The sequence below is a fragment of the Lissotriton helveticus genome, chromosome 7 (assembly GCF_964261635.1).
Source record: "Lissotriton helveticus chromosome 7, aLisHel1.1, whole genome shotgun sequence".
NCBI lineage: Eukaryota > Metazoa > Chordata > Amphibia > Caudata > Salamandridae > Lissotriton > Lissotriton helveticus.
Window position 1 is genome coordinate 441103408 of NC_136068.1, and position 21731 is coordinate 441125138.

Here is a 21731-nt window from a genome sequence, read left to right on the forward strand (position 1 = left end):
GACAGAGTTTTTTGAATACCTGAAAAGTAATGAACACAACATTCAATTTACCTGTGAACATATTAAGAATAAAATCTCCTTTCTGGATGTCGAATTTTACATAAGAGAGAACCATATTCATAGAAAACTCTTTCGTAAAAAGACAGCGTGCAACTCATTACTTCATGCATCGAGTGCACATCCTTCTCACCAAATCCGTTCTATTCCCTATGGCAAACTTGTAAGAGTGAGACGTAATTGTAGCTTTGACCCAGAGTTTGAAGATTGCAACAAGGGTGTGTTGACACGGTTGAAGTATAGGGGCTATGACAAGAAGGCATTGATGAAAGCTGAACAACGAATGAACAAAATCAAATGAAAAGACACACTGAGGAAACGGACTAAACCTACTAGGACTGATGACAAAATGAGTATGATCATGGGATATAACAACTGGTCTGAGGTATTGATGCGAAGCTTTAACAGACATTGACACTAGGCCTGGGTGGTAAATTCCGTTCCGATCGCGGAATTTGGGTAATTTTGGTAATTTTGCATTCCATGGAGTACGCGGAATTGCCCAAAATTCGGCGATCCGCGGCTTCTCAGAATTTGCGTGTTCGCAAACAGGAAAAAGCATTGCAAACGGGCAGAACAAGCAATTATTCATGTTCGTGGTACTTTTGCGTGCTCGCAGAGATTTTTTACCATTTCGCAGAGCTTTGCATAGCGCGACTACGCCAATTCCTCACACCCATAATTGGCACCTGCCGAGGGTGGACAAATCCCTCAGTGATTACATCACGGACAGACCCAACATTACGTACAGACGTGGGGTATCCCTTAGGAACATACTCAGCCCTAGTTACCCCAAGGTGGAGATGCAAGACAGCTGGATGAGCAGACACACGAAGGGTTTTTATGGGTGTGGACACTGTATCGCGTGCAAATGGGCATGTAGCAAAAAGACACCATTTTTGGGACAGGGAGATAGGACTTATAACCTTTTATCCAACATCAACTGCCTCACCAAATTTGTTGTATACATCATTGAGTGTAGGTGTAAAAAGAGGGATGTTGGTAGCACGCGAGAGAATAGGAGAGAATAGGAGAACACATGCGAGCAGTCAAGCAAGGAGACATGAGATATCCTCTTGCAGCTCACATGACACTGTGTTCCGCTCAAACCATGAACAGACGCTTTGATTATTATGACATCCCAGAGGTGGAAAGAGGGAATTAGCCTTACATAAGAAGGAGGCGTTATTGATCCTGAGACTGGATTAAATATTGACCAGGAACAATAATATTTCCTGCGGAGATAAAATGCTAAGGTTTGCCACATTATTTACAGAACCATTTGTGTCAATGTCACGGAGGTGTAGTAATGAGAAAGGAAAAATCTTTGTGTACACTAAATGCTGGTTATCTTTCCTGGTTTCTGTGAGCGGTACAATATCATTTGATTTTTATGCATACTGCTTTCTGATATTGTATATTTATCAATCTTATTTTGCGTGTCTCGTTAACCCAAGGGGGATGGAGAAAGATTCCTGTTGGTAGGCATCACGCCCCCACATAGAGTGCACTCACTCTTATAAGGACAAATCACTTATAGATGGAAACTATATATTGAATTAGTGATGATACTTATCACCCTCACATGTTCCTTGAACCCACTCTATTATGAGAATGGTGTTCATTTTGATTATGAGGTCATTCTGAGCTAATAGTAGTGCATGTTACATTGCTAGAGATAGTCACATTCCAAGAGGGCCACCACTTTGGAGGGGACATACTCTTAGTCCCTCCATTGCGTTTACTAGGAACTGTCTAAGCGACCTGGAATTCAGTTGATTCTGATGACGTCGGTGAGGAGGAGCTCTTGTACAAAAGCGGGGCAGGTTTGAAATCACTTGTGTTCCGTACTCTGCAATACACGAATGGCGGCGTCCTGTGGCAAGAAGACTGATGTACGGTAAGGGAAGAACTAGAATATATGATTACATCAATTTAGATGTTTTATTGAAAGTGTATACCCGCATTAACATTTGTGAGTTACTAGCGGATACTCAGGATCGGGCATGCAGACAGGCTTTTTCATGGCAATGCCTTAGAGGCATCTGACATTCTCCACCACGCTCGTTTACATAACATATGAGCATGTGGTACATAAGGGCGTTTTTACTTTATTTGGTAATTCTAAAGTAAGACATCCTCAAAATAGACTATACTGTTTTTATTTATATGTACATTTCTTTGCTGGAAATAGATTGTTTTTCCGGCATCACAAATGCATTACGGGGGCGCGAATACGAATGATAAGGAAACAATTATATCTTGATATTGTAACAGACAGACAGACTGGATGGCATTGATACAGAAATACTCTCAGAAGTAATACGCAACCGCCAACCCGTAGGTTGATATGACTTATGAGTGGGTTTTGGGGTTGAGCTTTTACGGCTTGCAATCTTCAATAATGTGGAATGCTGTTAGTTGCTTTGCAAACAATATGCACAATATTCTGCAAGAGACCTTGTTTGGTAGAGATCTATGCACTATAGTTATACAATGGAGTTATTCATTGAGCTTTGGTTTGTTTGTCTAACAGTTTGTGATATCGGGACATATCAGGATCCCGGGATATTTAGGAACTGTTGTTAAGGACACCGTGAGATACTAAAGCCCTTTGTGGTTTGGAACTATCACCACAAATTAAGTAGGTATTCATTGTGGACTTGCACTGAGAACAGTAGTGAATGCAGTGTTCAGGGGAACACTATGCTTACTTTGCATTATATCTTTTAATTTATAGAGGTTTCTACAGAGAAAACGTAGGTATTTATGGTGCCTTCACACAGTATGGGCTATAATAGGGCCTTCTTGAGATTCTTTCCACCGACACTATAGTGATTAGGTTTCAGTAACCGCACTTATTCTAATCACATGTTCTCATTCACTTTCACAATATCCTGTTGACTGACATCACTATTTTTAATAATCACTCACATGGAGATTGAGACAGGCAATTGGATTACACAGTTTTATTTTTTTGTTTTTCTTTTCTCCATCTTCCTTATGGTTATTTTAATCTCTCTTATTTTGTATTGGGACATCAATCTGGCATCTGAGAGGTCTTTCCATCTTGTGCATGAGAATTGGTTTTACCCTGAGTTCACGTCTCACATAGTGAGATGTATTAAATGTTTGTACTCCTGGTTTGTAAGGAAGTACATTGGTTTGTTTATTTGTTTGTACCTATACAACCTTGAAAAAGTCGCAGGACAATTTCCCCTGTATGCGACGAAACACGTGTCGGCTGTCTGAAAATTAGAAAAATGTATTTATTTATTTATTTATTTATTTTCTGCATTTATAAGGCGCACAGCTACCCACAAAGAAGAAAAAGAGAATCTTAATTATTTCGTAAACTTTTTGCTGATATTGTGCACTGTGAAACAATTTTTATACACCCTCGACGTGTGCTGGGGAGTGGCATTGCTACTAGGATGGGAGGATCGGTTACCAATCCAACCCCAAATAGTCTCTTCAAAGAAGAGAACACAAAACAGCAAAAAATCCCTTTCCAAACACTCCAAGAGTACTGAGAAAACAAGTTTGTTACAAAATATAGTCTCAGTCCTCTTTTAATTCAAAGTGTCAGTTCAGGACCAATGTTCCTTTTCACAGCCAAATATCCACATGAGACAATCCATAACAGATGTTGATATCTTCAATAATACATCTTCAAACAGTCAAACAGCCAACACGTGTTTCGTCGTAAGGTAATATATACCTCGACTTCTTCAGGGCTGTAGTTATGATAACATAGTATCATTCATTCAATAACTTTATTTCGGCCTCTAGGGCCATAAAAGTACATAATTAAAAATCACAGCAACAGTAAAACACATGAAAAGTGTAAGCACTTGCAATTATATGTTACATATATCAAAATTGTCTTCTTGAGACGGGATTCTTCCGCTTCTACAAAGATGTGACCATTAAAAAGCAGGTGTCCTCATACACTTTTAGAACCCAATAAAATCACCCATTTGATAAAAGCACAAGTTAAAATATTTACAAGGTTAAAAGAATAAAAAAAATAAAAAAGAGAAAAAATATAGGCTGAGACAGAGGACCCTGATCGTGTTTGCACTGATGTGGACATTTACATTTCCTACACGTAGATATACCCAGGGTGGTTTTTAATCAAACCCCGCCGCATGTGCCACATATGGTTTAAGAAACGTGACACAGCAAGCACAATTGGAGGGTGCGTGTCATATTTTATAACTCTGTACGCCTCCGTGTAGCGTACAAAGCCTAAATTTCTGCATATTTGGATTAACCAGTGTTTGCAAGGCAGTTGATATGCAGGGCAGAAAAACAGTACATGTACTTCGGACTCTAGCTTGTAGTTGCAAGCAGGACACTCAGCCGTATTCTCTTTGGCCCATTTGCTTGTGTGTGCAGCTAATGGAAGGTTCCCTAGTCTAAACTGCACATACAATTTCCTTGTGAATGGGGGATAGATCACGCCCAGGAAGAGTTCCTTGCTATATACATCTTTTACTTGTAGGAACTCTGATGTCATCCGACTGCCAGTGGGACTTTCCTGTATGGACAGTATGTTAGAATGCCTGTAAAGTTGCACTAGTTCCAGCCTAGATATCGCTGGGCATGAAGTGTCAGGGGTTTTCAGAGGTCCAACCTGCCTAACCTTAAGGAGAGATCCCTTATGTGGCAAAGCCAGGGTATTTTCTTGGTGACAGGAATTTACAAAATCTCCTTAAGCTCGGCTTTATAGAATGACAACTCTGGGGTCATCCATACCAGGCGCCAGAATGTAAAAGGTCTAAGGGCGATCTCTTCGTCGATAGGCCTCATGCCCAAGTCCATGGAAAGGGGTACTAGGGGGGTGCTACAAGGAAGGCCTAACAGCTGCCTCATGAAGTTGTTCTCGACCTTCATAAGATTAGAGGTGGAGCAATGCCCCCACATTTCTGCCCCATATATTGTGGCCCCCCTTGCTTGGGCTTTATATATTTCCACAATGGGGCAAATGGCTTGAATGCTGAAGTTCTGTGCAATAGCCAACTGAGACCCCCACTCAAAGTGCTCTGATAATGTAACACCCAAATAATCAAAAATCTCACCCTTTCTAAGTGTACCATTTAGGGAGGGATTTGGGCGGGTCGTCCTGGGGGGGGTTGAAGACCATATATTTGGTCTTTGTTAAGTTGATTTTCGGATCCCTCATATTACAAAGGTTCACACAACCATCAAGGATGCCCTGAATACCCGTTGGCGATTTTGACAGTAAAAGGGTATCATCCGCGAACATCAATGAGAGTACCTTCCCCGAGACTAGCTTGGGGGCATCATTATCCTGGAAGTTTTTGAGGTGGTCGATAAGCCCATTGATAAAAAGACAGAATAAAGTAGGGGCGAGAACGCATCCCTGGTGTACCCCCCTTTTTGACGGGGAAACATGAGGATAGTTCCCCGTGTTTTCCACACCTAACTTGTGCATAGAAGGCCGACTTCAGATCAACAAATATTAGGTAGAGGCTGCCACCCTCTATGGTCACAGTTTCCCAGAATAGTAGCTGTAATCTGAATATCTGGTCTACGGTTGACATATTTGTTCTGAAGCCGGCCTGAAAGGGAGTTAGAATGTCCTCCTCCTCCATCCAACCCTGTAGACGGTCCAGAAGGACCGGACCCATCAGTTTTTGAGTGATGTCAATTAGACTGATAGGTCTATAATTTGAGGGTAGAAAAGGGCAGCCTTTTTTAAATATGGGAACCATCACTGCCCCAAGCCAGGTGTCCGGGGGATCCATGCCCTTCAGGATTGCTTCAAAGAGGCTACACAGATATGGTGCGCAGATTTTGGATTCCCCCCAGAAAAGGTCCCCCGGAAGTTTGTCTAAGCCTGGCGCTTTACTGCGATGCAGCTCTTTGATAGCATTTCCTACTTCAGCCATAGTAATCTCCCATCCCCCCTCCTGATGGAAAACAAGGATAAACTGGGTGAGCTAGAGGTATCACTGCTGCCATCCTCAGTGTCACACAGAGACCCATAGTGTGACTCCCAAACCTCAGGCACTATATTGGGCTCTAGGGCCGAATTCCCTTTCCTATCGCCCGAGCTCACTATAGCCCAGAAAGTTTATAGATCTTTATCATTCAGGGCTAGCCTGAGGGCATCCCACCTATCTACTTCCCAGTTTTTCTTTTCCTGCTGGATGGTCCCTATAAACCTGGCCCTGGCGAGTTTGATTTGTGACCTATCCTTCGCCTTCACTGCATCCAGTAGGTTCCGTTTGGCTTTACGACAATTATCATTGAACCAGGAGCATATGGGACGTTTGTATTCCCTCATCTGCGACACCGGATAGAATAAGTCAGTCAATTTTATAATTATCTCCTCATGAATTTTACCTGCCTTGTCTCGATCCGGTGTAGGAATTTCCTGTACCCCCCCCCCCCCACATTGCTATCTGGTAGAGTTTGGCTAACTTTGTGGGAGAGTGTTGAAAGTGACTGCATCTAACATTCCTTCTGTTGTTGGACAGCGTTAGTGCACTTTGTAGGAAGGGATGGAGAATTGGACAAGCCGAGCTCCCCTGTTTTAGGATCACTATCAGGGCACTGTGGTCACTGTCCTGCCTTTGCTGGACATAGAAGTTGGAGACTTTTTCCTAGAAACTTGTTTCCACCAAGATGTAATTGAGTAAGGAGGTCTGCCCTAGTCTGTTGAATGTGAGCTGGCCCGGGTGGTCCAATTTAGTCCTCACATTACATGCCCTCAGTGAAAGAGCCAGAGTAAGTGAGTGGGGTTGCAATGCCAATGGTGACCATACCTTGATCGGATTGACCTGCGGATCAGGGATCGACCATAATAGATCTTCTTCCGAGGGCGTAGAGTGATTTGGATCAGTGAGTGGCTCGAATTGACAGTTGAAGTCACCCCCAACAATCGGCCACAATGCTGGATTCAAAGTTGGTATGAAACGCGCCAATTGGTCTATGACAATGGATTCTTGTCTGTTATTCACAGGTCTAAAGCACACATTGATTAGGGCAATTTTTATCTTTGTGGGAAACGCCAGCAGAACACATTCAATCAATCAATCATGCCATTTGTATAGCGCACTACTCACCCGGGAGGGTCTCAAGGCGAATATCATTTGAGGGTGATGTCATCTGCTCAGCTCTACAGCCAAGGTGTGTGCCTACCCAAATAGCTAGGCCACCGGAGGGTTTCCCCTCCCCCCATTGTTGCCAGAGTGTTAAAAGACGCAAAGCCAACCCGCTAGAAAGCTTCCCTCGCCCAGGTCTCTTGGAATATACAAATGTCCTGTTCATCCACAAAATGCCCCCATTCTGGGCAGGACAGTTTGTTTTTAAGTCCTGCCAGGTTCCAGGATGAGATCCACAATCCACCACCCTGTGCTCTTGTCTCTTTAAGTGCCTCAGAAGCAGTGGCATGGGAAGGAGGATCACCTGAGAAGGTCCAAAAATGATTGTTGGATTCCCCACCATATCCACCAAGTGGGGTGTGGCATCAGGGACCCTTCTCCGCTGTATCCTAGCTCTACGTGGGCTAGTCCACTGGGCGGTGTCTAGGCTACTACCCCCAGATGATCACCTCCCGTTACACCCTTCTTCGCCCTTTTGGTCCTGCCACGACATTACTAAGTTCTCTCCTTTGGGTAAACCACCCCGAGTCAATCTACCCCCTCCAAGATTTCATATCTATTTCTCACTGGGATGTTGAATTGGGGGGCGCTTGATGTGTGCGCCCCAGCTTCCCTCGCATAGGGGCCCTGGACATAGTATCACAATAGCGTAAAGAGCACTGATGAAAACAGAACCGTCACCATCCAGTGTAAAGCAACATTTATTCTGCACCTAACTAGGTAAAAGGTCAGTGCCAGAGCCGTTATGTAGAGCAAGGTAGAACAAATGTAGGTAAAATGTTGTGAAACTGTCTAGACCTATATTGGTGTACATTGGGGCTCATAACAACATTAGGCACATATAATTTCGTCATAATACCACCATCGTCAGACAGCACCGCCATTGTCCGACATCATGGACTCTGCATAGTATCCTACGCTGTCGGCACCCAGCTTATCCTCTCCCTCACGAAGGACCCCGATACTACCAGACTCAGCTTCCAGGAGGGAAAGAAATACGTTGCAACTTGGATGAGCAGTAGCTGCCTGAAGCCCAACTCCGAGAACACAGAATTCCTCCTCCTTATACCCACCCCCTCAGCTTGGGACAACACCTGGTGGCCCACTGCCCTAGACAACCCCCCACCCCCACAGACCACACCCAGAACCTCAGCATCATACTCGACTCCTCCCTCACCATGACTCGCCAGGTCAATGCCGATGCCTCCACCTGCTTCAACACCCTCCGCAAGACCCTCAAGTAGATCTCCCTAAAGCCTGAAAGATTGTCACCCACGCACGCATAACAAGCAGACTGGACTACCGAAATGCCCTCTACGCTGGAATCAACAAATCCCTGTTACGCAAACTCCAGGCCATCCAGAACACAGCGGCCAAACTCGTCCTCTGCATCCCACGACATGAGCACATCACCCAACAACTGCGAGACCTCCATTGGCTCCCCGTCACAAAGAGAGTAATCATCAAGCTATTCACCTGCACCTACAAATCCCTCCACAACATCTGACCAAAATACTTCAACGAAAGTGTCTACTTCCACATACCCAAAAGAAACCACTGCTGCGCCGACTTCACCCAAGCAGAAACACCATGCATCTGCAGAACCAGAACGGGTGGAAGAACCCTTTCTTATATCGCGGCCAAGGCCTGGAACGAGCTCCCAGTCAGCATTAGACACTCCCCTACTCTGCACACCTTCAGGAAGAGCCTCAAGACCTAGTCTTTTGGCTGACCCGGAGCTGCACCCCCCGCACCTTGAGACCCTCTCGGGTGAGTAGCGTGCTTTAAAATTCCCTGATTGATTGATTGATATAATAAAGCTTAGAATAAGTAAGTTCTACTGAACTTAGGGTTGTGTAGTTAAGGGTCTAGCACAACCTTAGACAGTTTGGTTTACACTAGGTTAGGAAGGTGCAACACCACACTACACTAGTAACCATGTCTTTAGTTTGGAATGCTAGTGTACCCCCAGTCTTCTAGATGCAGTGGTCTTAAGTTTGAAGAATCGAGTAAGTTATAGACATGCAGAAATCCAACTACTAAGCATCTCTTAAAGCTGCTTATCCTAGATGATCTGCAGAACCCAGACAGGTTGGGGGATCAGGATAAAGTGGGTGGAGATGCTCCAGAAGGTGGGACAGGAGGGGTAACGCCCAGTGGCCCTAATTTTGAGCATGACCAAGAGGAGTCTGAGGACTCCACTTTGGTGAACTCTGATCCAGGGAATAGTGTAGATGGCACAGAGGGTATCCCTAGAGGTGGGTTCCCCTTTATTCCTCCTGGGAGGGTTCATAGCAGGCAGAGGAGATACAAGTCTCCCTCTGCTGAGTCCAAAGCTTCAGGACAGTCCATAGGGACCTCTATCTCTAGTCGGAGAGGGGATACCACCTGATCAAACTTGAGAGAGTTAGACTCCAGCTCAGGCAAGATCAGTTGGCCCTTGACAAGGAGGCCCTGGAAGTTCAAGGAGCTAGGAAAAACTGGGAATAGTCCCATGGTGGCGGCCCTAGTGTCCTTAGCGTCAGGAAAAACTCTTTTGATACTAGGAACCTGAGCAGGATAGTCCCTCCTTGCCAGTAGGGCAATGAGATCTAGCAATGGATCACTGCATTAGAGAGGCCCAGTAAAGTTCAGAAGGTCCCTTAAGGACAGTGGGCAGCTATCCTGTAGCTCTCCTTTGCTAACAGAGGTAGAAATAAGCTCCTTTATGTTAGAGTAGAGGATGCAGACAATTTTCAGTTCTGAAGAGTGCACTCATTGATGGGTTTGGCTTAACCACTAAACAGTACAGGATTAAGTTCAGAGATACCCAGAAGGCTCACAACCAGGACTGGGTAGACTTCATTGATAATGCTATTAAGGCTCTGTAAGGCTGGCTTCATGTAAGCAAGGTACAGGACTATGAAGGACTGCACAATTTGATAACTTTTGCAACCGTACCTGATGGACTCTGATCTCTCCCCAAGAATTGGGAAAGAAGGCAGACAAATTGGTCCGCACCCGGGTAAAGCAGAAAAAATTTGGTAATGGAGGTGCCCAGAAGAAGCATGATTCCTCTAAATCCCAAGATAATGGCGGGTTCAAGGATAAAGATAAAAAGGAATTTCTCAATGCATCTGGTGGGGGAGTCCCAAAATACCAAGAAAGGCAAAAAGAAACCTTGGTGTTATTTATGTAAAATAAAGACCCATTTACAAGATATGCTGAGTGTCTAAAGGCCAAGGAACTTACTACCACTGCCCCTAAGTCAACTGCGCCCCCTAGCACTAGTAGTCAGAATTCCAGCTCGGGTTGTTCTAGTCTGGGATGGTGGCATTGATCCTGCCACCTTAGTAGTAGGTCCCACTAACTTTTGCATGCACAAGCAACAGCCTTTCATCAATGGAAAGGATGCAATGTCTTTCATGGACACAGGGGCCAGAGTTACCATGGTGACAGAGAAACTTGTGTCCCCATAAAAAATCATACTTGGACAAATGTACCAAGTAAGCAACGTTAATAATGTCAGGACTGATCATTCCTTGGCAATGTTGAATCTCAGTTGGGGAGGGGTTACTGGACCTAAGAGAGTTGTGGTATCTCCAGACCTACCTGTAGATTGTCTGTTGGGCAATGATTTTGAAACTTCAGCCTGGTCTGAAGTAGAGTTCAAGACTCCTGCAGAAATTATGGGCATTTCTGCCAGTGTCTTTGGTGTACCAGGGCTCAGGGCAAACAGCTCAGCACTGAGGGATCAATGGACTCTGGAAAAATGGACCAGATTGTTCCTAAGTGAAGGAGCAGAAAGGGTGAGGAATTATCCCCCTCCCAAACTCCCAGTGCGGATCAGTCTCCTGAGGAGATGATCTCAGTCCCTATGAAGGAACTGTCCCAGACGTTTTGGGCCTGACCAGGCAGAGTTCTTGGGGGCAGGGGGCCCTTCCATAGAAAACTTGAGTTTGGAGCTGCAATCCGGCCCCTCTCTTGAACCCCTCAGACAGCAAGCTGATATATAGGAAGCAGGGAATGTCAGTGGGTCCCATAGGATCTATTGGGAAGATGGGCTTCTGAATTCTGAAAGTAGAGACCCCAAGCTTGGGGCCTCCAGGAGGTTGGTAATACCTCGGACGTTCAGGGGGTACCAACTTCAAGTCTAGTTACACAACTGCAATGTGGAAAGAGTGTGGAGTAAACTATACGTTTACTGCACCCTACCATCCACAGTGCAGTGGGCTTGTTGAAAGGTACAACAAGACCCTAAAGGGTATGATCATGGAACTCCCAGGAATGCTCAGGCGAAAATGGGATGTCTTATAACCCTGCCTTCTCTTTGCCTACAGAGAGGTTCCTCAGAAGGAGCTTGGCTACAGGGGAAACAGGGCACAGCCTTCTAGTAAAGAAAATATTTACAGACAGTCTGACCATATCAGATATTGCATTACGATAGAGGTCCAAAAGTTGCTGGAATTGGGGGATCATTGTCCCTTCAGATAACTCCTGGGCCAGTCCAGTAGTCCTTCTACCAAAACCTCACACCAAGGGTGGAAAAATAAGGATGAGGTTTTGTGTGGACTACAGAGGCTTCAAGGCAGTCACTAGGACTGATACCTATCCTTTTCCAAGGGCCGATGAGCTCATAGATACTTTGGCTCCAGCCACGTTTTTGAGTACATTTGACCTGACTGCTGGCTACTGACAAATCAGACTAGGTAAGGATGCCAAGCCAAAAACAGCATTTGCAACCCCTAGTGAGCATTGCCAATTTATTGTTATGCCCTTTGGTCTAAAAAATGCACCTTCCACATTTCAGAGGCTGGTGAACAAAGTCCTAACAGGGAAACCTATTGTGCAGCATATCTAGATGATATTGCTGTGTTTAGCTCCACCTGGGAGGATCACCTGGTCCACCTCAGAAATGTTCTAGAGGCCCTGCACAAGGCAGGCCTCACTATCAAGACCAACAAGTGCCAGATAGGGCAGAGTAAGGTTGTATACTAGGGCCACCTGGTAGGTGGAGGCCAGATTCAACCCCTGGAGCGCAAAATCCAGACCATTGTGCACTGGGTTGCTCCCACTACCCAGATTAAGGGCAGTGCTTTGTTAGGCCTGACTGGGTACTAAAGGAGGTTTGTTAAGGGATATGGGTCAATTGTAACTCCCCTTAATGTTCTCACCTCCAAGAAAATGCAAAAGAAAGTTCACTGGACAGTTAGCTTTCAAAATGCATTTGATGACCTCAAGCAGGCTATGTGCACTGCTCACATCCTGCAAAGTCCTGACTATTCCAATACCTTCATTATCCAGACAGCTGCATCTGAGATGGGGATAGACATAGAAGATGTTTTGTCACAACTGAATGCAGAGGGCCAGGACCAACCAGTAGCTTTTATAAGCAGAAGGTTGACTCTCAGGAAGAAACGTTGGTCCGCTATGGAGAGGGAGGACTTTGCTTTGGTCTGGACCCTGAAGAAGTTGTGTATAATATAATGTAAACATAAGGACCCCCTATTACTATTAGGACATCCTAGGACAGGGAAAATACAATCATTTATAAAGAGTTACTAGGCAACGATGAGGTCATAGGCTATAACATACCACCAAATAGCACTATACTCCATGTACCGTGAATGTATACAAAATTCAATTTTATTAATATAGAACTATGGTTAAAATAACTGTGAAATTCATGAATTCATAAAGTTCAATATTAATCAACAATGGAAATGCACCAAGTGACAGGACAATATTGCACAGTGTCTATCAGAAAATATAAAGACCTATCCCAGTGAATAATATAACATCACAATAGATACAAACACATCCTAGAACATATGGGAAACAATACAATCAATAGGTGAGAGGAACAGACACAATAATGTTCAATAAACACGATACAATGTTAATTTCTTTCAATGTATCACAATAATGTTCAATAGGAACAATGCAATGTTGGTTTCTTTCAATGTATCGACATGCATTTTGGCAAACTTTTCACCTTCATCAGGAAAACCATATTGAAAGCTAGATGCCAGGGCCATATAGGAATGGTCTAATTAATAGCACTTCCAGGCGAATCGCTGGAAAGCATCCAAACATGCCAAGAGAACGAATGTCTTGGAAAAATGCCGAAAATAGAGACTTAAACATAGTCAACATGGACAGGTAATGAAAATAGATGGTGCCCCAAAGGGTTAGGGGTAGACAGTTGTATTGATGATATCCACCTTATGGATAAAATGATGGACCCAACAAATGAGGTATTTTGAGATATCTGAGGAAATGGGATAGCAGCGAACAATATGGAGAGATCTTTAAAATGTATCTTGGTGTTTGTAGGAGAGTAGGGTCTGCTATCCTATGGTCACCCCAAATTTTTGCTTTTTGTTTCACTGGTTTATGACTTAATGTGGCTGTGGGCCTGCTAATCAGACCCACAGCCTGCTGTTCTCTCTCTAAATTGTTGCCCATGTACTTTAGGTGCATAACGACATTGGAACTGGTTCACCTTATTGGCCCCTGTAACAGTGTACCCAGGTACCCAGGGCATAGGTGCTTCCAAGGCCTACCAGGGGCTGCAGCATGTATTATGCCACCCCTGGCCTGGCCTCCATATTTTGACACAACTGGCTGATCACTCAGCTGGGGTAAGTCGGTGTAACCACCCCTTACTTAGGTGTAGTATGCCTATACCTAACCTAATATGGACACATATGTTCCTATCAGTCACTCCTATGGAAGGCCTCATCAATCCTGGAGGCAGAGTGCTTGGAAATATGTGAGATGGTGCTCTGGCATGAGCTGAGCCTGTCTGCAGCTTTCGGAACCATGTCCTTTAGCTGTTTCATGATACTGCCATACCATATACTCTTAAGTGCATTATGAACCTCGCGGTTAAATGCTATCTTGGGTTTGGCTTTATCAAAACATGTCGAGTAAGGTGGCATACGAATTGGAATACTACCCCCTCGCCAGTTCTGGCGACGGGGGTAGCATTCCACCCTTCTAGAGGGACACGACATGTACCTAGCCTGAACCCCGGTTAAAGTTAAACAGAGCCTCAGCATCACAAAATGGATGCTGCCACCACAGACACAAGTCTGACCTCCTGCTGCTGGGAGTCCTTCGAGCGAGGGCAGCTTGGACAAAGGGTTTCCTGCCTGGGGAGGTGCTAGCACCACTCCAGACAGGATTTTGTGTATTGGGTAGGACAGGGCTGAATAGAATCAGACATGCCTGGGGCACACAAGGTGTCCCTGTGCATAGGCCAGTTCAAACCGGTGCTGGGGCTTTCCAGCCCCTGTCCTGGCGCGAAACTGGACAAAGGAAAGGGGGTGTAACCACCCCCCTTCCTGGTTCCACCCAGAGGAGGGACCTAGTAGGTGATCCGGCCCCCCAGATTCGAATAAGAGTGGGAGCTGTGTCCTGAGACTTCAGATCATCCTGAATCAACTTGAAACTAAGAAGACGACTGGACTTCGACATTCTGCTGCACAGAAGACTGAAGAGCATCTCCCTTGTGGCCTAGGAGTGGCCACCCTGTGAACACAGGCACCATCCAGCAACTCGACGTCTGCTTTGCCGCCGCCACCCGCCGGAGCCCGAGCCCAGAGCCTGACAAGACCCAGACTCCCAGACTTCTCACAGCCCGATCCACAGTCCCTGCAAAGAAGGGACCCGTGGAGGCACCGAGAGACGTGGGACCAGACCTCTTGAAAGACCCCCGAGAAGCTGACTGCGCAGCACCTGAGGCACCCTCGACGCTGTGCTTTGGGGTTTGAGAAGCCCCAACCTCGAGCAGCCCTTGCACCGAAGATCAGCCCCCCAGCATCTCCACGATCTGCGTGGGGCCCTTTTGCACCGTGCCACTCGACGCGCCATCCCGGCCACTTGCCACGTGGCTAGCGGCCATCTTGGCGACGAAAACGACAAACTACACCGCTGGTCTGGTTGCTCCAGACTGGCCCTTGCTCCCCTGAAAAGGAGCACCCGCTCTGACCTTGCTGGTCCGAGTGAGAAGCTTGAATCACTTCCTGCGTGGCTTGCTTTAGCCAAGGCCTGTTTGCTCCAATCAAGTTGCCGACACCGCCATCAGCGAGAGCCTACGTGGGACAGCTCGTGATCGACTCCTGGACGTCCTTGACCTCTACGTGTCCACGTGGCTGCAGAGACAATCTTCACGACATCACCTGTTTGCACCCGACATCGCCTGGTTCCTTCCTAGTTCCACGGTAGTCACTGGCTAGTGACTTTGAACATTGTCCCCTCTGCTTTCAGGTCTTCACCTCTTCAGATCCACCCTTGGATCCACCGGAACTCTTCACATCGAGCCGCCTGCAGCATCTTCAGCTCCAAACACCATCGACCTGCGTGACGAAACCCGACACTACTTCGACCCTGTGCACCCGCTTCCTGTGGGTGAGGTAACTCAGCAACGCCGGTGTTCCCACACTGGTATGCACCTCTAGTGTCTGTGTCTAAAGTTTCATCCTTCTAGGTCACTCAGAAGGTTCCTTAATAACTATCTTTGTAACTTTTACGCACCATTTACATTGCATTAGTAAAGCGTGCACTTTCCGCACTGCACCCGAGTCCCGCGGGCCTTTCCCGACTTCTTCACTGCTAGTCCCGAACAGCTCCAGCGATTCCCCAGGCCCTAGGCCTCTTCACTTTCCCCATAGTGGTTCTTATACCACTATTTTAGTATATGGTTTAGGTGGCCCCTAGGGCTCATCCATAATTGTGCAACTTTTGTGTATTTAAACTGTGTTTTGTTTTAACGCATTTGCTTCTGTGCTCATAAAGAGTATCAGGGTTATTTGTAGAAATAAATCTATATATATTTTCAATATATATCTGTGTGGTGTCCTTTCATTTGGTATTCAAGGGATTGTGTATGGTAAAACAGCTTGCTTCACATGCCTTTACAGAGTTTAGCCTAAGACTGCTTAGTCCATGCTACCCCTAGGATAGCTTGTCTATAAGGTTGACTTTACAACCTGCACCATAAGGGTTGCTTGGCATGGTACAAGGTGATCACTAGAACTAGTGAGCATCATATACCAGGCCAACTTCTCACAGTGTTGAAACAGCAAGGCGAAGCATTCTTATCAAAAAGATATCTGGTAAAGTCTTGATTATATATGTATGATTCAAGGCAGAGTCTTCAGAATAGAGTCAGCTTTTGAAACTACCCGTGGGCCAATCTGGAGTGTACCCAAGTACTCAAAATGTTCAATTTATGGGGGAAAGCACCAACATTAGGGTTCTGGTTAGTATGATCCCAGTCAGACTAGTCAGGAAAAAATGACACCAACAAAAAGTGGGGGTGACCATGAAAGCAGATCCTTCTTTCCTACACAAGCCCTCCCAAAACGTAAGGAGATGAGACTAACCTTGCCCTGTTGAGTCTTCATTTTCTAAGTAAAAACCTCTGGAATGTCCATCTGTGTTGGCATGGTTACTCCCTGGCCTATGTTCCACTGAATAGTCCATCCACTGTAGAGAAATGGACCACCTCAAAAGTTTGGGATTTTCACCCTTCATCTGTTTAAGCCGTAAGAGGGGCTTATGGTCTGTCTGAACAATGCACTGAGCACCAAACATGTATGGTCACAGCTTCTTCAAGGCCTAAACCACAGCAAAGGCCTCCCTCTCACTAACTGACCAACGTTTCTCTCTGGGGGTGAGCCTTATGCTAATAAAAGCTACTGACTGATCCTGACCCTCTTCATTCAGTTGTGATAAGACATCCCCTACACCCAACTCAGATGCATCAGTTTGAACAATGAATTGTTTGGAATAGTCGGGACTTTGCAGAATGGGAGCAGTGCACATGGCCTGCTTCAGGTGATCAAATGCCTTTTAACAGCTAACTGTCCACTGAACTTTCTTAGGCATTTTCTTGGAAGTTAAGTCATTCAAAGGGGTCACTATGGATCCATTTCCTTTGACAAACCTCCTGTAATACCCAGTCAGGCCCAAGAAAGCTCTGACCTGAATCTGGGTAGTTGGGTAGTTAGAGCAACCCAGACGACGATGGTCTGGATTTTGCTCTGCAATGGCTGAACCTGACCTCCACCCACAAGGAGGCCGAGGTATACAACCTTACTCTACCTTATCTGGCACTTGGTGGCCTTGATAGTGAGGCCTGCTTTCTGCAGAGCCTCTAAAACATTTCTCAGGTGGACCAGGTGATCCTCCCAGGTGGAGCTAAAGACAGCAATATCATCTAGATAAGCTGTACTATAGGCTTCCAGGTCTGTAAGGACTTTGTTCACCAACCTTTGAAAAGTGGCAGGTGCATTCTTTTTTTTTTTTTTTTTTTTTTTAAAACCTTTATTAGCGTCAAAAGGATATACAAGTCTAGGCCTACAACCAAGTCGGCCGGCCTCAATACGTAAAGCAATCAAAGGTTCCAAGGCAAACATTACAGAAGCAATCAGCAAGAAGCATAGGCAATACAATCGTAAAAAGGGGGGAATATACCTAGGAACCAGAGGGCCAAGACACAGGAGCAAAAAAGGGTTAATTGTATAATATGGGGATAAGGCGTAAGACAGGCTCACTTTCAATGTAGAGATGTCCGAAGTCCCAGAACCAGCCTCAACGACAATAAGGGGGTTTGGGGCCGCAATACAGGAAAGGCAACACAATTCACACAGGAAGATCGGGATAGTATAGACATAATCAACACTTGAGCATTATCATCGTTACATGCCCACCACCCAAACCACAGCTAAGCCAAAACAGAGGGATCGGAGAAATATCACATCAAAACTAACCCGTCATAGTGACCTTTAGGAAAAAAGGGGGGAGGGGGCGGGGGCAAGGAAAGAGGGGGAAGAGGGGGGGAAGAGGGGGAGGGGAGGAGGACAAAGCGAAACAATGAGAAAAAGAAATGAAATACAAAAACGAAAGAAAAAGACACGCCGACACAGGCGTACCGTGGCGGGAGTACAGGAGAAAACAGGAGTATCAGCACCAGTGAGGGTACAGCAATCGAAAAGAAAAGCAACCGAACCATAAAAGGAGGGTTAACGACGCCACACACCCCACCCCGGACACACCACGGGAGGCAGGGACAGACGCGGCATTACTATAAGAGATACAAAAGGGCCATAGAACCATAAGACAAACAACAAATAAAGCCCAACCCACCCAGCCCACCCTGCACCCCTGTAGAAGGCTATGGCCTACCCTTCAGACAGCGTGCCTGTCGCCCTAAACCAGAACCCGAAATATAGCAAGAAAGAAAGAGAGAAGAACGAGACAAAAAGAAACAAAAACAGGAATAAAGAAAACAGGAGGGAGGAGCATAAGAACAGAAATCAATATGGTCGGCCGCCGCCCTCCGCCCAACCAGACAATCGCAACTAAAACAGACCAGGACGACACCCCATCAAGCGCCGTAAGACTTACAGAGGAGGGGACCCCCCACCGCTCTATGGGTACACATAACTGCGCCACGAAGTCGTACACCAATAATCAATCAGGAGTCGTGCATATCACCCCCATCCCTTCCGAACCACAAATCCCACCCACCACATGACAGTGTAAAATGAAATACTCAATACAAGACCAGCACACAATCGAAAAAAAGGTTGAGTACTATGTAGACATGGGGGGTAAATCGGTCCGCAAGTGAGCAAAAGTCCGAGCAGAGAGTTTAAATGCATCAGCAAGCGCAGCACGGGTGATGAAGAACAGGAGTCCAGTTTCGCCGCTTGGGAAGGCGAGGGGGTCTTTGTAATAGACAATGGCGAAGCCATCGGAGCAGGTGCAGGCGGCAGTCCACCAATATTACTAGGCATCTGAGCCGAACAGGGCCGCGGCACAATGTCCAAGTCCCGGGGGTCAGAACCTCGAAAAACAGGGAGCTCCAAAGTCACCGGCACACAAAATGATCTTCGATCAGCGGCAGCAACACTTGCAGCAATCAAGGGGGGCGAGGCAATGGAGTCACTGAAACAAGAGGGCGGCAAGAAGAAACGGCTGCTCAAAATGGCGGCAGATCGTGGCGGACTCACAGGGACATCGGGGGTCAGGAATGCGCGCAGGGATCTCAGAGCTTCCAGGATATCTCTGACCGTAAGCTCACGCTCACCAGACCGGACCCCCGCGCAATTAAGCAACCCAAGCCCACCGCCACAAGGCGATTCACGTTTCAGAGGGTTGCCCGCCATTTCGCGAAGTCAGCCCAATCGCCGCCCTCCGCGGCCCCCAAAAACAGTTAAAAAATGTAGGACTTCACAGAGCACCGGGGGGTTCCCAGCAATGGCGGCCCTGGTGCCGAAAGGATGTCCGCCCAATGCGGGTCTCCGCCTACACCAGTACCGGCGCCCCCAACAAGCAGAGTCCGGGCGCAGAGGTCCAGGTCCGCCGGACAAAGCAGCGGCGGGGGGAGGACCCCTTCACAGAATCAGTCCCCGGTGCATCTCACCCACATCAGCCGCGCGGTCACCAGGGCAGGCCCGGATCAGGATTGCCGGGATTTTCGCACAACGGCTCCCATCATTGGTTCACTCTCTCGACCGGGGCCGACAGTCGTCGAATCCCACAAGCTAGGTCCCGGTCTAGGTTCCACGGAGGCCCCGGTCTTACGGAGGGCATAACTTCGGAGCCGCTGCACGTCGAAACCTCCGGGCCAAATGGTGAGTACAAGCGAGGTCTTCCGTTTACGATTCTCCGATAATGTGTCGTCTGCGGACAGGATATTATACAGGATACATGATCAGGCCGGAGGGCTGCGGGAGCCGAGCTAAAAGGCGACCATTACGCTCGCGAGCTTGGCTCCTCCCCCGGCAGGTGCATTCTTAAAGCCAAAGGGCATCACCACAAATTGGTAGTGCCCATTGGGGGTTGAGAATGCTGTTTTTGGCTTTGCATCCTCAGCTAATTTGTTTTGCCAGTAGCAAGCTGTCCGGTCAAATGTACTCAGGAACTTGGCTTAGGCAAAAGTATCTAGAAGTTTTTGTACTTGTATCTAAAACCTGGCCTGTTGAACTCTCTCTCAGAGTATTTATATAATTGCGAACGTTATCAGTTTTAGCTTTCAAAGCCAAGAGCCGGCCACTTTTCTCCCCATATGAAAATTTGTGCAATTTACTGACTTTCCATCTATTTATTATAATCATATCCAAAAAACCCCGGTATTCTGATTGAAGGTTCTCCAACTCCTTAGTAAGACGGGGGACCTCACTAAAAGAGACTAAGGAAGCCATCTGTAATTCAAACTCCTTAGTTTGAATAGATTTCAACAGGCCATTCTCACGTTGCCTAGAGCTACGCTTCTTCCCACTGCAGGCAATAATAACGCTGGGTCACAAGTTCCTAATAGAAGTGGATGCGCAAAGACATTTGTGCCTTTTGCATAAATATGAAAGGAAATGTAAATGAATATATGGCCTGAAAATAACTTCGACCAAGCGATTAGAAAAGGTAGGACACTTTTGTGTAAGGAACTTAAAAAGACTAAGGGTCCAATATGAATATCACTGATTTAACTCTGTCAATAGAGAATTCCCGACTAAAAGAGAATACAGAGATTTACCTGGAATAACCTAGGAGGAAGAACCATTTGCACCTTTTCAGGTGTAATAGTGAGTAGAATGGAGAGCGTGTGGATATGGGTTGAGAAGAATTAGAAAGAATGAAGCACCCCTTCTTAAAATGTTTTTTTATTTTTATTCTACAAACTCTGTACAGATATTCAGAAAGCCCTGATGAGCATCCAGGCATTGATTTTCTATGATTCGAAACACGTCGGCACAACAAAAGCACACAGAAGAATAAGGATTAAAAAACTTGCATTTCACTATATTTAGAATTAATTTCTATTTGACGAATTATGCGATTAATGTCTGTGTGCTCTTAAGGATATATAGATATATTTTTTCATAAAAATCTATGATACTGATTTATTCATAGTAACCTACGAACTAGGTTATAATTTCCTTGTCTATTCAGTCTTGTGTATATAATTGTGTACTGTGATGTAGTATGTAGAGTATGTCATAATGTTGTTTGTAAGCTTTTTGGAAATTTTGTTTATATGTATTGTCTAAAATTATGGACCATTTTCCTTTTCATACCAAAAAACTAAATGAGAGTATAAATAGATGAAGTAAAAGGTGTAAATAAAATACCGGTACAAACCTAAAGAAATGTGTTTGTCCATGAAGCATAAAGTATAAGAGCTTGTAAATAATTTGAGGGTTAGGCAATTTCTTTCTTACTTTTGTATACGGCCCTGCCTAGCCCTTGTCCTTTGGGGCCAAACTCCTCAACTTCAAATTCTTTATGTACTCAGCCATCCTGGAGCGGAGACCAAGTACATAGTCCACAATATCCTGTTTAGGGGGTTTGAGAGGTAACTCCCATCCGTCCTTCACTAGACATAAAGGCCCCGCTAACTGGATTTCCAAACAGAAGTTCAAAAGGGCTGTAACCAACCCCCTTCTGAGGAACCTCTCTGTAGGCAAAGAGAAGGCATGGCAAAAGGATGTCCAATCTACGCCTGAGCTTTTCAGGGAGACCTTTATTCATGCCCTTGAGGGTTTT

At 45.8% G+C, this 21731-nt stretch overlaps 1 protein-coding gene across 8 annotated transcripts in view; it reads left to right on the forward strand.

The window, feature by feature from the left end:
- Positions 1-21731, forward strand: part of LOC144768576 (sulfotransferase 1 family member D1-like) — a 434742-nt gene that overhangs the window by 154453 nt on the left and 258558 nt on the right. For 2 of the 8 annotated variants that reach the window (XM_078652358.1, XM_078652356.1), the window contains exons 3-4: positions 2594-2701; positions 2798-2816. The exons of 5 other annotated variants lie outside the window; for them this stretch is intronic. The gene's annotated coding sequence lies outside the window, so the exon portion shown is untranslated. The remainder of the gene's footprint in view (positions 1-2593; positions 2702-2797; positions 2817-21731) is intronic. One more of the 8 variants, XM_078652357.1, reaches the window with a different exon arrangement.